Source organism: Misgurnus anguillicaudatus, chromosome 4 (assembly GCF_027580225.2).
Source record: "Misgurnus anguillicaudatus chromosome 4, ASM2758022v2, whole genome shotgun sequence".
Taxonomy (NCBI): Eukaryota; Metazoa; Chordata; class Actinopteri; order Cypriniformes; family Cobitidae; genus Misgurnus; species Misgurnus anguillicaudatus.
Window position 1 is genome coordinate 9103949 of NC_073340.2, and position 17321 is coordinate 9121269.

Here is a 17321-nt window from a genome sequence, read left to right on the forward strand (position 1 = left end):
CAAGTAAAATCATGCGTTGGAAACTAGTACAAGGGTATTTGTATAAAAAGTGTATAAGAAACTCAGTTTTATAATAAATAGTAACAGATGGTAACAGGTACGCTTTACAATAGTGGCCTAATGGTTAGAGAGTCAAGCTGGTAACCCAAAAGTCGCCAGTTTCAGTCTCATGTGCGATGTTTTGCAATGTCCAATTTCTCACCGGCCACTGCAAAGATAGCTGCCCATTGCACCGGGTGTGTGTGTTTGTTCACTACTCACTAGGGTGGGATGCAGGTTACATTTCGAGTATGGGCTACTATACATAACTTATACTTGACTATTTTAGATCACGCAAGTTAGATTCTCTGAAAAACACTGGGACACTGTTTTGTTTAAGCATAAGGACCAGAAACATGGTGGCCCGCCCAATGGCATGAGCTTGGGGTGGGATTATCCAACCAATGAACGACACGGGAGACTTCAACAAATCCCTTTAAACTGGAATTATTAAAGCAACATTATGTAGTTTCCATGTAAAAATGACTTACAGCTCCCCCATGTGGTTGAAAAGCGCAACAGTGCCTTGTATCAGACACACTTCTGCAGGCAGGGGGAGGGGCGGGGCTGTGTCCTCTACCCTCCACTGCCACTTTCAGAGTGTGCTTGTAGCAGCTAGGAGGCTGCTCAGGTTGCAGCAACAGTACAATTTGTCCAGTTAAAAGTTTTTCTAACACTGAAATAATTTTAGAGACATTATTTAAAGGTAAAAAACTACATAGTATTGCTTTAATGCATGCATGCCGCTAGTAGCGCAGAAACAACACACTTTAGCTTCGAACAAACAGACCATTTCTTATTTGGACTGAACTGGATGAAAGTGTGATGAATCAACCAGAAACTATACATGTAACTGGGATTATGTCATCACATACTTTGTATGAATCACAGCTGGAGAGAAAAAATAAAATAACCTTATCGTTTTAAAATGCAACTTTATGTCACTTTTTCTAAAAATAAGCGCTACGGATGGCCAAAAATAGAATGGCTATTTCTGCCCGGTTTCTTTTGGATGCATACCATGTACTCTGTGATGCTATGCATACAAGGAGAACGTATTTTGTTTTCCATTTTCATTTTGGGGAAAGCGTAAACGATCATTCAGTTCACATTGCTGTATAATGACTCCTCAACTGTGTTTACATCACAGAAATATTTAAACACTGCAGGCAGCGTCTTTTGGCCACAGTGAAAGGGTCTCATTCTATTACTATGAATGGTCAATGTACTGATATCTGATCAATCAATACACGCCGCAATTACCTTTTACAAATTAAGAAACATGTTGCAGCTCCAAAGGATAATCAAACTATTGAATACTCTCCGTCCAGAGAAAACAATGATGGCTAATAGTTTAAAGCATCATACAAACAAGAATGACGTTTACTACCTTATTCTGCTATACTTTATCACAAGATCATTTCGAAATATAGTAGCTTCATTTCATTGTGACATCAGTATAGACAACGCAATTTCACTGCAATTCGTACGCATTTTACAAGGTGGCTATTTCATATTAATTTGTACGCCCATATTCCTACATTTTTGTACAATGTGCCTCGATTGTGACATTGGGATTAGGGGTGCGGTTTCATTTATTGTATTTTTATGATAATCATACGTTTTTGCACAATTAACGTCATACTAATTCGTAAACTCGTAAAAATTCTTGTGAGATCAGGCTGGTATAGACCTAAGCCCCTTGCTATGAGAATGAATTTTTTTAATGAGTTTTCAGTGGCAATGGGGCTTTAGATGAATAAATATAAGTTTTAGAGCTGAATATAAGCTTTAGCTGAGTAAACATGTGTTTTGAACTCCAAATTACACAATGACTATGTTTACATGCACACCAATAATGCGATGATTCCAATAATCAGAGTAAGGACTTGGATCGCAGTAAAATGTTTACATGACTGGAGTTAACCTCTTCAATCCTGTTTACACACAGTTTTTATTTTCTGATTATTCACACATTGCCCAAAGCAGAGCACAAATGATAAACTCGCATACAGTGTCGTGTTCAGCGTTTTCATTTACTTAGATTAAATGACAAACACGTTCTTATGGACGCATTTCGTCATTCAGTGCCGTGATGAAGACCGAAATTTTATGACAGTGCCTGTAACAATTGTATAAGCCGCGGTCGGGTTATTTGAGCTGTTTCTGGATGAAGAGTTCTAATGTCCTAAGTTTAAAACGAATATGCGATTAACACAAGTTGCGATTAAAGTGGTAACATGGCCACATACTGCTAATAAAAATGGCGTACGCCAAACTCAGTTTATTTTGCTTGTTATCAGAAACACATTTTTTTAAAAGGACTCAATTGTTATTGATTCTTCGAAGTTTACCAGAAGTTACATTTGTTCCACGAAAGCAATTTCTTTATGTTGTTTCTGCTTAAACAGTCTAAAGAAATAGTGTGAAAACAGTGTACAGCGCTATCTTAAGGCTTTCATTGATAAAACTGAAGTGCCTGCTCTCTGCCGCTTTCATTTTTCATTACATATAGATGGTTTCAGCAGTAAAAACAATCAAATGGCTATCTTGGAACAAGCGTAACTTCCAGTAAACTTGTGACGGTTAGCCTTATCGGTTGAGTTACATATTTTAATGGTGTCAGATTTGACAGTGTGACATTAAAAGTTAAAAGGATAAGACAGACAAAAGAAATAAATTGTATCCAAGGTGTATTTTGGTCAGTGACAAAAACTGTTTGGCAAGATGAGTAATTCAAAAATCTTTTAAAAAACCTTGTTTTAAAAGCATGCATCAGGTTTGTTTCAATAAAGTGTTTTTATGTTGATTTTAATAAAATAAAAAAATTAATGCATTTTATTAAAAATTACACCAAAGAATGAAAAATATTAAATAGTTTATCCACCTTGATGGCATGTAAGCCTAATCAAAAATAAAAAGTAAAATATAATTCTATTAGTTATTTCTAAATGTAAATTTGAATGCGTTTTTGTAATATTTGTCCAGACATGCGCTAAAAACAGCTCTGTTTTCTAAATAATCTTTGACAAATTAAGTAAAAATAAAACAAATCATATTACATATTACACCAAACTAGATGATTATATTTTATTCCAATTTATTTTATTTATTTATGAATACGTTAGTATTTTTTATGAAAATATAAGTTGACACCAACTAGTTACACCACATTGACATTTTTGCAATTATCCCCCAAATAATCTTTTTTTTTAATGAAATAAAACTAGAAATTTTAGACATGGTCATCAAAAAGAGAATGTATGCAAGTAATCAGCAAATTTATTTTGAAATTTTAACCCTTTTACATTTAATTGAAGCATACGGACACAAAATAACTAACGTCTTTGACCGATTTACAAGATTCACATTAGACTTAAAACAACACACTACTACTCAAGACTGTTAAAAGAAGGGAATATAAAAAAAACGAACCTTAAACAATCTAAAAGTCCAAGCGTGTTAAAAGTCCAAGTGTGCAGTATTCACCATGTTTAAACAATCCAAGGAAAGTGTTTCAAAAGTGTCTTGAATGGAAAGTCCCATCAAAAAAAACCTCCACACTCCAACAGTCATTTTGTAGTTGCGCTAAAGCTAAGCTAACCGTGTGCTCCTGCTGCTGCCTTTTATAGTGGCCATTTCTATTTCCTGTCATGTGATCCCTCACATGACAGGAAGACCAGGCAAAATAAAAGACACACACATATAAAACAGCAAAAGGAATCAAACAGAATAAAATGGCTAAGAAAATACACATGTGTATATATATATATATATTATTTAATATATTAATTAATTTTATTTGGGTAAAAATATGTGTTCTATACCAAGAAAGTGAGAAGATGAAAACCACTATTTTCTGTTACAAACTTTCACATAGCGTCTTTAGGTTATAATAACATTAAAAATTCAAAACCATAATTTGATTTTCAAAAATGTATTATAAAAAAATTTATTATAAAAACTGATTATTTTTTCCACAATATTCAATCAATATATAAATGTGCATTCATCGTTGCCATGTTATATTCATTTAGTTGACTAGTGGTATACACTGATTAAAAAAATAAACAATAATGCCCTTAATCTTATTAAGTCATATTATGTCATATTATGTCATATTAAGAACACTGTCATTGCTGCTTTCGTTGACTTTGAGTAAAATAATGGAAAGTTTTTCATAAGATCCCCTGGGATCAATGCATGACAGAAACTTGATGCTGCCGTATGAGAACATGCAAAAGCCGTCATTTTTCCTTCGCCTGAGTGCCTCTCATGTAAATTATTAGATGTTGATGGCAAACGTTTCTTCCCCGCCACAGGAAAGCACCACAGGTTTATCAATGCCATCAAAATTACTATTTTGTTTTTATTTGTTTGTTGATCACAAAGTACATCGGCAATGCCATCCCATCAGAACCAGCAGGCTAAAAAGCAGGTGGTTTCTATCTGAAGGCTGACAATAAAATATGTTCCCCAGCTGTCACTGCGGTGGCACCCTTTCAAAAAACACACCAAAAAGTACACGTCCTTTGCACCTAAAGAGTTCATACTGGTACCTCAAGAGTACATATTTGTACAAAGAAGAAGTGATTAGTACCTCAGATATACATATTAGTATCTCAAAAATACATGTCTGTACCTACAGTAATGGTACATACAGTGAGGAAAATAAGTATTTGAACACCCTACTATTTTGCAAGTTCTCCCACTTATAAATCATGGAGGGGTCTGAAATTGTCATCGTAGGTGCATGTCCACTGTGAGAGACATAATCTAAAAAAAAAAAAACTGAAATCAGTGCAGTCACCCTGTCCCATGTGCAGAAAAACACCCCCAAAGCATGATGCTACCACCCCCATGCTTCACAGTAGGGATGGTGTTCTTGGGTACTCATCATTCTTCTTCCTCCAAACACATTTAGTAGAATTATGACCAACAAGTTTTATTTTGGTCTCATCTAACCACATTACTTTCTCCCATGACTCCTCTGGATCATCCAAATGGTCATTTGCAAACTTAAGACGGGCCTAGACATGTGCTGGTTTAAGCAGGGGAACCTTCTGTGCCATGCATGATTTCAAACCATGACGTCTTAGTGTATTACCAACAGCAACCTTGGAAACTTTGGTCCCAGCTCTTTTCAGGTCATTGACCAGCTCCTCCCGTGTAGTTCTGGGCTGATTTCTCACCTTTCTTAGGATCATTGACACCCCACTAGGTGAGATCTTGCATGGAGCCCCAGTCCGAGGGAGATTGACAGTACTGTCCATTTTCTAATGATTGCTCCAACAGTGGACCTTTTTTCACCAAGCTGCTTGGCAATTTCCCCGTAGCCCTTTCCAGCCTTGTGGAGGTGTTCAATTTTGTCTCTAGTGTCTTTGGACAGCTCTTTGGCCATGTTAGTAGTTGGCTTCTTACTGATTGTATGGGGTGGACAGGTGTCTTTATGCAGCTAACAACCTCAAACAGGTGCATCTAATTTAGAATAATAAATGGAGTGGAGGTGGACATTTTAAAGGCAGGCTAACAGGTCTTTGAGGGTCACAATTCTAGCAGGTGTTCAAATACTTATTTGCAGCTGTATCATACAAATAAATATTTAAAAATCATACATTGTGATTTCTGGATTATTTTTTTAGATTATGTCTCTCACAGTGGACATGCACCTACGAGGACAATTTCAGACCCCTCCATGATTTCTAAGTGGGAGAACTCGCAAAATAGCAGGGTGTTCAAATACTTATTTTCCTCACTGTATTAGGACCTTTTTAAAGAGTACACAGGGGCACATCTTTTTTTCTAACAGTGTATATTCTTTATATATTCCTGGTAACAGTAGTAAATGGTTCGTAACTTTTTCTATTTGGCGACCTAATACAGTAATGAAATCCTCTCTTGAATATTTCGTCTAATACAGTAAATATGAGAAATATTGATACTGAAATTCATAAGTACAGACAAAATGTTAACTAAATAAAACTCTGAAAGACGTAAAGATGAAAACCATCTTATGACAAAATGAAAAGTGCAAAACTAGAAACTACGATGACATGCACACCATTAGGGCTTTAGATGATAAGGAAAGTATATGAAACACACACCATAATGTTTACCGGTTGTAATATGCACCAAACACTACAGGACCATTATATACTGGACACGTGTTCATTAATAAGCACAAGGTGACTGAATGCTGCATTGTGTCTTGCTCTAGCCATAAATTCGTAATCAAGTTCCTATGATGTAGGACAATAGAAAGAGAAAACCAGAGGACTTCTTTTGTTCTTACTGTGAGCGACTCTGCTCAATGATGTAATGTTTCTAGAAGGCAATGGGGCAAGCAGCAAACACTTGAAAGAGCAGATAATCAAAAACACATTGTACCTGACAGGGGCGTTTCTAACATGTTTGCTTAGCTCGGCCTCAAGGAGGAGGAGGACTTCACAGTGTCAATGAAACGCACACAAACGCGATCTGGGAGAGAGGTTAGGGAGGGATGAGCCACTGACTGCAGCTGACAAAGGCGAACAATTTGCCAAACTACATAAAAGAGAGATCTGCGCCTGTATCGAAGCGAATTTCAACCATTTGGTTTTAATTAGGCCTGGCTCCTGGGATCAGCCCTAAAGATACGTTCCTTCTGAACGTTTCAACTTCTATAAACAACCAATCTTTTTGTTACTGACCTGCCTGTCCTCACCAAGACATCTACACATTACCTCAGCTATACTTAAAATCTTATTTTTAATATATTTATTTACATTACACACCAAATATCCACAAAGGGTCTACGCTGAGCCAAAAGATATGTTGAACACATCTGCCTTCAAATTTGTCATCATTTACTTCAGACCCATTTAATGTGGGAAACAAAAGTAGACATTTAAAGAATACTCATACTATACATCCCCACACAATAAAAACTGGATCAAGACCAGGGCCTCCAAAACTGTAAAAAAGCACCTTCAAAGCTATCATGAAAGAAGCAACATGGTCTGATGGGAAAAACAATGTTATATAATGCTATTGAAGTTCCTCCACATACAAATCACTGAAATTTACAGGTATAATGTCCAATGAATGGTGCAAAAAGAACTATAGCTCTCACGTCTGTTAAGTTAATGAAAGACAGAAGGAAACATCTGAGTCTGTATCTCACAGAAAGCTTAAAACACCTATAAAGAAAAACTGGAGTGAGTATACAATGAAAAACTTTATCTGCGGCTTAAAATGTTGCTGTAAACAGGTTTTAATCTAGCTGCTGGTAAATCATGCCACTCTCAAATCCAAAATCACTCCAGAAAACACACAACCTGACAAAATGTACCTTAAATGACCTTTAAATGCATGCAAATGGATAACACGATGTTGTGGTCTGCTTTGAAGCTTAATGTAGGAATATAAATATAGGCCTATATAGCCTACAGTAATGGTAAAAAGTATGTCCAACTTTGAACAATTGATATCTTCGCTCTTTATTCAAATATTTTATTAAAAAGATGCATTACAAATTGGAGAATTAACTAATTATAAAATATAAAGAAATTACACACAACACTTGCAAAGTTTATAAAGACAAAGTCCAGGAGAATGACTACACACTTGAAGGTGCAAAAGCTGTCACTGGGGCAGTACCCTTTCAAAAAGTACACATTTGTACCTAAACACTGCATATTAGTACCTCACAGGTACAGTGGTGTGAAAAAGTGTTGGTCCTTCCTGATTTTTTCTGTTTTTGCATGTTTGTCACACTTTATTTTTTTAGATAATCAAACAAATTTTTTAGTTAAGGTGGCAGGGTTGGGCGAGGCAGAGGGGCATGGCAATCAAAGGGGCGGGTCGTACGCGGCATGATAAAAATTTAAATAGTTTTATTTAAAACAGTCAAATAAAACTTAATTTTGAAGAAACTATGACAGAAAATGAACACATACTAGATTATTAATGAATTAAATGTTTTTACCTCTAACAGGAATAGCTGCGTGATGAAGTGAAACTAAAGGGTTAATAAACACACACTGAAGCAGATGTTGTAAAACGTCTGGTGAACGATGATAGATAGCGCAAAAATTGTAAAAACTGATTATTTCCTACTATTAATTTCATTATCTTAAAGGAGTGTAACTACTGTAGCATATAAATAATGCACATAAATAGCGTGAGCAAGAGCGCTCAACAATTATATCTAATCAACAGGCACGTGAAACCTAGCTAGCAGGTTGCTCAAACAACAAAATCACAATATAACTTACTTTAAATTTGAAAGAACTATAGACGAATACAAAAACAGGCTTAAATAAACCCAAAACATAAGTTCACTTACAGTTCTCACAGACACGTGTTTTATCAACTGGCTATCCTCCAGACATGATGGACCACTTCTTTATCTCCTTTCGGCTGTGTGGCGGTGTGAAGCGCGTAAGCGCTATTCTCCGAGATGCACTTGACGCGGCCTTTTGTGCAGCTAATTTTTTTTTTTTGGATGACCTAGTTAAGGCGGTAGGGTTTCCCAGCTTAGGTGGGCCACCCGAACTGAAATGTGTTGCGGAAAACCCTGGAAGGAAAATCAAAACACACATGGCCCTGTGTAAAAAAAGTGCTTGCCCCTAAACCTAATGGCAGGTTAGGCCACCCTAAGCAGCAATAACTGTAATCAAGTGTTTGTGATAACTTGCAATGAGTCTGTTGCAGCGCTGTGGAAGAATTTTGGTCCACTCATCTTTGCAGAATTGTTGTAATTCAGCCACAACGGAGGGTTTTCGAGCATGAACCACTTTTTTAATTAACAGGATTGAGGTCAGGACTTTGGACTAGGTCACTCCAAAGTCATTTTGTTTTTCTTCAGCCATTCAGAGGTGGACTTGCTGGTGTGTTTTGGATCATTGTCCTGCTGCAGAAACCAAGTTCGCTTTAGCTTGGGGTCACAAACAGATGGCCGGACATTGTCCTTCAGGATTTTTTGGTAGATGGCATGGTTTCATTTATCATAGCAAGTCTTCCAGGTCCAGAAGCAGCAAAACAGCCCCAGACCATCACACTACCCCCACCATATTTTAACAATAAACTGACACAAAGACATTAATTAGTATCATTCCACATACAACAACGTCGGAACGATCCTCTTTCAACACACTTGTAAACACTGGGCGGAGTTTTGCGTTCGTCCTCTGTGACATCTTGACATCATGACGTATTACGTGAGGTCACGCTGACGCTTTCAGGACCGGAGGAAGAGGAGAAATTGTGGTTTAAAAGTGTATATTTGTTATTTTTCTTGTCAAAAATGACAATCGTATCGCTAGATAAGACCCTTATGCCTCGTTTGGGATTGTATATAGCCCTTTGAAACTCTGTTGAAAAAAACTGTTACGTGTTGAGTTGGGTGTTAAGTGTTGGTGTCCATTAAAGTGAGAGTCCTGCGGTGTTTTCCTCAAAAAAAGCATAGTTTCTTCTCGACTGAACATCAACATTTTGGATGACATGATGGTGAGTGGATGATCTGGATTTTTCTTTTGGGAAAATTGAATATTCCTTTAAGGTTAATGTTTCAAATGCTTGCCTCATAAAGGTGGCGTACAGTCATAGAAAATATTCAGTTTTATATAAAGAAGATCAGCTTAGACTTTCTGCTATAAGTCCTTTTGTATTTCACAGATAAACATAAGAGGTTTTTAAAGACACACTGTTAATTAAATATAGTACTATAAATATTATTATTATTGTGTGAACTTTTCAGAATTTAAGTCCTTCTCTCTTCGTCCCACAAAACATTTTATTACAGTTGCCCCCAAAAGTATTTCAACAAGATTTTTCTGTTGTTTCCATCCAGTCAGAGCACTTGATGCTAAAACAATCAGACTCAATAACAGAATCAGCACAGTAAACACACATAGCTTTCACAACAATATAATTCAATTATTATAAATACAACCACAAACATCATCTATGAAAGCATATGCAGGCCTATAAATACATCATTACACAACACTAACCAAATGTTTAATTTCATGTAGAGGCTGGACCTGATGAACTGTATGTGGACTGAATGAGTAAGGAGGTTAAATACTCACAGTATGTCTTCAATGAGGCTCACTGTCACTAGAACCTGAAGTCAATGAGAAGTACGAGAGCGCAGGCTGCTCCCCTCCCAGCTGCTGAGACGAAATACTGTGTGTTACTCTTTGCTGCCATCAGAGAGGAATCTGTGGAGAGATGTTATCAGCATTCTCCTGTGAGCTTTTACATTACTGAATTTTAATAGACATAAACAGACATTTCAGAAATAATCACGTTGAATTTTGATTTTGGTGTTGGTTGGAGTCACAATGCTTCATGTTGATGATGAACTGGTTTTTATAGACGGTAAAAGCTTCTCATGTGAAAAGTTCACATTAAGTGCTCCAAAGGGAGAGATGGTGTTTGAGATATGTAATCAGTTGTGATTTATAGTTTGTTATAGCTGCCTAAAAGTATTGATAGCTTTTACTTTTAAACTGTAAAAACCTTATGTACAAATACTTTGATGCTTAAACTTCAAGTGGAATCTCCAAACAAATGATCTTTACTTCTCTTGTGCTTTTTAATAAAATTGTACATACTGTATGCCAGATAACATATTACATATATACAGACAACGTATATTGTAGATAACAAAATAGCTATCCAAGCAGCATTTATTTTAAGTTTTGGTGCTGAAGCATCTAAACATTAATATATTTTTGGATGCCACTGTTCAGTTTTTTTTTTACTAGATTAACATTCTTGCAATATAATAAGTTGCTTTTACTGTTAAGGTATTTGCTTACAGTAATAAAATGAAAATCTACTACTTATACAACCAGATCATCCTCATTGTAAAGCAGAGAATATTTGATATGATAGTAACACTACAATAAGGTTGTGTGTGTGTGTTAACATTAGTTAAAGAGATAGTTCACCCAAAAATAAAAAGTTGTTAAAGGATTAGTCCATTTTCTTAAAAAAAATTCAGATAATTTACTCACCACCATGTCATCCAAAATGTTGATGTCTGTCTTTGTTCAGTCGAGAAGAAATTATGTTTTTTGAGGAAAACATTGCAGGATTTTTCTTATTTTAATGGACTTTAATGGACCCCAACATTTAATACTTAACTCGACACTTAACGTTTTTTTCAACTGAGTTTCAAAGGACTCTAAATCAGGGGTCTCCAACCTTTTTATGAGCAAGGGCTACCACAATGGATAAAACAATCTGGAGGGCTACTTTTTGATATAGTCTACTTAAAACTTTTTTGTTTTACTTGTTTATTTTATTTTATTTGACTTGTTTATATGTTTTAGTATTGTTTAAAATTTTAACATACGTAAACCAAGCCAAGCTAATATAAAAACATATGTAATGAATAAATATTACAGTTGAGACTATTAATAGAATGTGCTTTGGCAGGCACCTCACAGACTCTGTGCGGGCTACCTGGTGCCCGCGGGCACCACGTTGGTGACTCCTGCTCTAAATGATCCCAAATGAGGCATACGGGTCTTGTCTAGTGAAAGGATTGTAATTTTTGACAAGAAAAATAAAAAATATGCACTTTTATACCACAACTTCTTGTCTATCTCTGGTCCTGTGGCACGCCAGCGCGACCTCACGTAATTGTGTAGTGACGTAGAAAGGTCACGTGTTACACACATTTGCGGACCATTTTAAACAATAAACTGACACAAAGACATTAATTAGTATCATTCCACATACAACAACATCGGAACGACGTTTCGCATACGTCATCCGTGACCATTTGACGTGATGATGTATTACGTGAGGTCGCCCTGGCACGTCACAGGACTGGAGATAAACGAGAAGTTGTGGTTTAAAAGTGCATATTTTTTTATTTTTCTTGTCAAAAATGTCAATTGTTTCGCCAGATAAGACCCTTATGCCTCATTTGAGATCATTTAGAGTCCTTTGAAACTCTGTTGAAAAAAACTGTTAAGTGTTGAGATAAGTGTTAAGTGTTGGTGTCCATTAAAGTCCATTTAAATGAGAAAAATCCTGGAATGTTTTCCTCAAAAAACATAATTTCTTCTCGATTGAACAAAGAAAGACATCAACATTTTGGATGACAAGTGAGTAAATTATCTGGATTTTTTTTAAGAAAATGGACTAATCCTTTAAACCTTTAAAAAAAAATGCTGAACACAAATGAAGATTTTTCAAGTATGTTTGTAACAAAGCAGATTTGGGGCACCATTGACTTCTATAGTAGTGGAAAAATAATACTGAGGAAGTGAATGGTGACCCAGATTCTTCAAAATATCAAAATATAAATAAAGACATTTGTACAGGTTTAAATTAACTTGAGGGTAAGTAAATTGACAGAATTTAAAAATTATGCTGTAAAGCAATAAAACCTCGGTCGCATTTGATCATTGCTACCAATTTAAATGTGGGTTTGCTTAAACATAATGTTAAGGCTTTTAACATTGTCTCTTACCAACCGTATTGATATTACGCAGTGCCCAAAAATAGTCCCCCTTGGTAACTTTCAATAGCAGGGGACTATTTTCGGCTGCTGCGTAATATCATTCCGTCTTATGCAGCCATTTTACGGCAGCAAAGTCCTTGATTATTACGCCAGAATGAGAGTATAGTTCCTAGCCATTTTGGCCTAGAAAACACAACTTTTAATTTTCCGTCGGTTTTAGTACATGATGTAACTACAGAAGAGTCAAGTTTTAAATTGGGAAAATTTCGAAACTCTTTGGTCATTTTTGAGCGTGATGCTAATGGTCTAATCAGATTCAATGGATTATGCTAAGCTATGCTAAAAGTGGTAGCGCAGATCAGCTGAATTGATTCCAAAACGATAAAAATCTAATATTTTACTATAGAGGAGCTGGAAAATGAGCATATTTTCAAAAAATGTTGAGTGTCTCTTTAATGCATTTACTAATGTTAACAAATACAACTTTATAGTAAAGTGTTTACTGGTACGACAAGCATTAGAGAAAAAAAAGAAAACATTAGGCAAAGGTAATGCTAAGATTTTAAAGCTGTCTGGTCTGACAGGAATTGTGGTTGTGACGATTACCCCGTCTGAATTTTCAGAATTCATTCATTGAGTGATATACGCTTACCCACACAATTCTGTTATGACAGGATATTGATTGTAATCATTCAATGAAACATATGGAGCCAACCCAACCCTCACCTTTAACTTGTTTTGCGAGCACTCCTAACTTGAGATTTATTTTAATCCTTCTCTAATGTTACTTGAGTAAGACGGACTACGGCCAGCTGTAAAACACGATGATGATGACGACATCACAATCTAAATTTAGGGAGATTTTTGGGTTCATGAGCTATAATTGGACTCCAGACCAGCCATGATGTCAGGTTTTTGCAGTTTCGACTGAGGAGAGAGTAAAAATATGCCATCCAATACTAACAGAGACCGCTGTGGTGTTTCACTCTCCGCATGAAATGTAATGGCAAAAATGATCAAGAATATTTGCTTCCACACGTATTAAACCGAAAACACATTCCAGTTAACACAGCTCACGCTGAGAAGACCTTCTATCATTCATCAAATTTCTCTCTCGGTTTCTTTGCTGGCTATTTACATCAGGTTCTTTCTATCCCAGTTGAACTGGGTTTTGAAAGATCATCCTGGTTGTCAATAGCAAGTTTGCTGATATCTTATAACATTTTGTATTTATTCACTAAAAGAGCATCAATAGTCCAGCAAAATGTTACATGAAGCATTGTGTGGAAAGCAATATTCCTGGTAAAATTTTATCTTCCATAAATACGCTGAATGAATTTGTGTAAATCTATCAATTCAACATTTTCTGTGTGACTGAACGGCAGGCGGTAATAAAATGTGACTTTCTTGACTGACTGAAATGCAAGGATGAATTATAAAGCAATGATACAATTTTCAAGTCATGAAACATTGCCTTCAGCAATAAGGGAATGAAAATATAAGAGCTGTTACTGATTACACGTAATAATTTGATCATAAAATGATGTTGCAGCAATGATGCTTCAAAACATTCTCGAGCTAAATATCAGAAAACTGTTTAAAAATGTCAAATTGAGAACGTATTGCAGATATTACACTGCCATAATGTCACATTTCATTTCACATAAAGATAAAGACAGAATTGGCTTTAATACAAATCTGTCATTGACGTAAACAATCAAAGAACTGAAAGATCTCTCAGTGTGTGCAAGATATTGGGTTGAATTATGTGTACTTGCATGCGCTGTCTGTTTTCAATGTGTGTCCCCAACAAAGCTTAACTTCTCTGAACCCTCAAGGGGAGACCAATAAGATCCAAATGCTCAATGAACCGAACTGCAAATAACAATTATATAAAATTGTCCCCCTTAAGCCACCTTGCCCAGTAACAGTGTGCTGAAATGGTAGTGAATTATGTCAGTGATCATTTTAATGCGCTCAATGGAATTATAATAGCAAATACATTTTGTGCTAAACGGGGAACAGTTTGGACAAAGACTAAGACTGTTGATTCAATAAATCAAGGAATGTCTTGAGGTCTTGGATGGCGTGCGATATTAAATTATGGAATTTCTGATTACTGTCAGATGAATTTCTCAGTATACTGTTTGATATTCCAATGAGTTTGGTATTCCTGGGGCAAAAGCTTTCTTTGATTATAGAGTATTGTGTACCGAAATGTTTGCTACAGTTTACCGCATACTAGTTATGTGCTGCGACAAGTATATGAGGATGCAAAACCACCAAAAACAAAGCATTGCATTCCTCGCTCTAGATTCTTCGTGGGATTTATAGCGCATGTTCACAGGAATTTCTCCACCCAATTTGCGTCATTCGCATCTCCCAGCGCGAATTCGCCTCTGTTTGTGTCTTTGCATAGACTATGTATGTAATCTACTCGTGCAAATAGTTACATTTGCTTCTGGTGTGTACATAGCAAAAGATTTACTAAACAGGGCGAATTTGAAAAAAAAGCGCAATTCCAAAAAAACACTGACGGGAGTGGAAAAATCTGCAGGTTATTTACTAAAAAGGCACAAAAAATAACACAGGCGCAACAGCTGATTAACCAACTCAATCTGCTAAGAGCAGCGCAAATAAGTTCAGGAGAATAAGCAGTCAGCAGAGCTGATGAGGTGCGGGTGATCTACTAACGCCTGATGCGCTTGAGTTCAGCACCACGGACATCTCAGCTGAAAATTCAGTGTGTGTAATCCCAGCTAACTAAGCCATAGTACACTGAAAAAAATAAGGTTTAGAAGTTTTGGTATTGTGTGACTTCTCCCAGTGACTCTTTTTTTATTTACTCCAGCAAATAAAAAAATAACATGGCTTGGCAAACAATATTTTTTAATAATATGTTCCTCTGGCATTCCAAATAAACTGTTACCGTGGGTTCACACCAGGCGCGTTTGAGGCGTAAAAATCGCGTCTACCGCACCTAGTTTGCCGCTTGAACAGTTGGAGTGTACTCGCTTCATTCGCGCATGAAAGCCACGTGTGAAAATCAAGTCATCGAGACATTCACACGGAAATTCATGTCATGGGAGGGGCTTCTGCGACTCTGCTCGCTTTCTGTAATCACGTCACTACTAGAGCAAGCTTCTGATTGGTTAAAGCGGCGCGTTTTTCCGTCAAAGTTCACATTTTTCAACTCGCACGTTTGTCGTGGCAACGCTCAATTCGCGCCATTCGCGCGAATGAGGTGGAATCGCGTCTACCGCGTCGTGTTAAATTCACATTGCGAGACCTCCAGACGCTTGTCCACCCGTCTTGACATTGACTTGGCGTTGAAGTCACTCGCGCTTGACGCCTCTACCGCGGCTGGTGTAAACGCAGCATAACAAGTTAAAACAATCATCTGCCTTGAACCATGCCCTCTCTAATCTCTGCAAAGCCTCATCTATTAGCAACAATGCAGCCATTTCAAGTGTAAAATTATTTGAGACATGCTTTTTTGGCGTGAAATAATCGCTCAAACATTATTAAAATCACATTGTGTATATCATTTAAATATTCTTTTCCCATTTTGCGTCTGAAAGGGAAACTTCTAGAAATGCATATGCGATAAGGTCAGTCGCAAAAATAATAGACCACATCTTTTCAGCGCTAATGATCTGCGCATCTTTAGTAAATCCTGACCAAAATAATGGATTGTGCTGGCGCAAGCTGTTAGTAAATCTGTCCTGTTGTCTTGTAAATAAGCCTTTTTTTATTTGGCTCAGTTTGGTTTAATTTCACTTTAATGGCAATGAAAAGGTTATTATCAGTCAGCAATAAAAACTGCTTTATTTTCAAAATTGTCACTTCAGTCATTTCATATTCAGTCATTATTTAACACTGTCTTTCACTGCAAAACCCTCTAAGTGCATCCACTTCTAAAAAAATCCACCTCTTTGGACAGGACTTTGGACAGCAAACGGTTGCAAAATCACCAAAGATGCAACTAGAAACATTGCAAATGATAAAAATCAGAATGTAAAATGAAGAAACAGAACCACACATTAGGGGGCGCTGCTATGTATGTGATTGCTGCATTCAGGTTTAATTCAGGTCCAAATATTCACAAGGGACCAAAGTTTAAATGTGATCCACTGTCGTTTTGCGCTGCCGTTCATCAAATTAGTCTTCTGTGCACTTAAAGGACTTGACGTGGCGCTTAGCGGATTCTGCCAACTGCTATTTCTGAAAAGCCTGTGTGATGTAATATGGCCCGAGAGCATTCAGTTAATATCATCCAATTTTTGACAGAGGTGGCTTTTGCATCTTAGCCCTTCAGCCTTCATACTGTTTTTTTTTTTAACATTTGCGTGTCAACATGAAAGAAATGTTTCTATTGCAGAGGACAGATGTAATAAAAAACAGTTAATAAATACAAACAATATAAAGCTTTCAACCTAAATTCAATCTGAAAACTTAACCAATTGGTTTACATTTCATTTTAAAATCTTCAAACCAGATGCAGATAGTCTGCTGCCAACAAGATGACCTTCAAACGCTGGGCTTAAACAACGCTGGCATTACAACCGTGATTACCAGATGCCTTCTTTTTATTTACTTTTATTTGTTTGCTTTAAATAATACTCATCATTACAAAAAAAGAGGCAATAAGAGGTGAGCGAGAAATGAATATGTCTCATACACAAACATGATACTTTTCAGTATATTTGTACAATCACTGGTTAAACAAGCTCGAGTTAATCAAAGTAATAAATGAGGCTCCTGCTTGCTGCAAATTTTAAACACATGCGATGTGATACGTTTCATTTGTCTAAAA

General features: G+C 36.5%; 1 protein-coding gene across 1 annotated transcript in view; it reads right to left on the reverse strand.

The window, feature by feature from the left end:
* Positions 1 to 17321, reverse strand: part of myocd (myocardin) — a 224291-nt gene that overhangs the window by 188608 nt on the left and 18362 nt on the right. The window contains exon 3 of the mRNA XM_073866635.1: positions 10113 to 10244. The gene's annotated coding sequence lies outside the window, so the exon portion shown is untranslated. The remainder of the gene's footprint in view (positions 1 to 10112; positions 10245 to 17321) is intronic.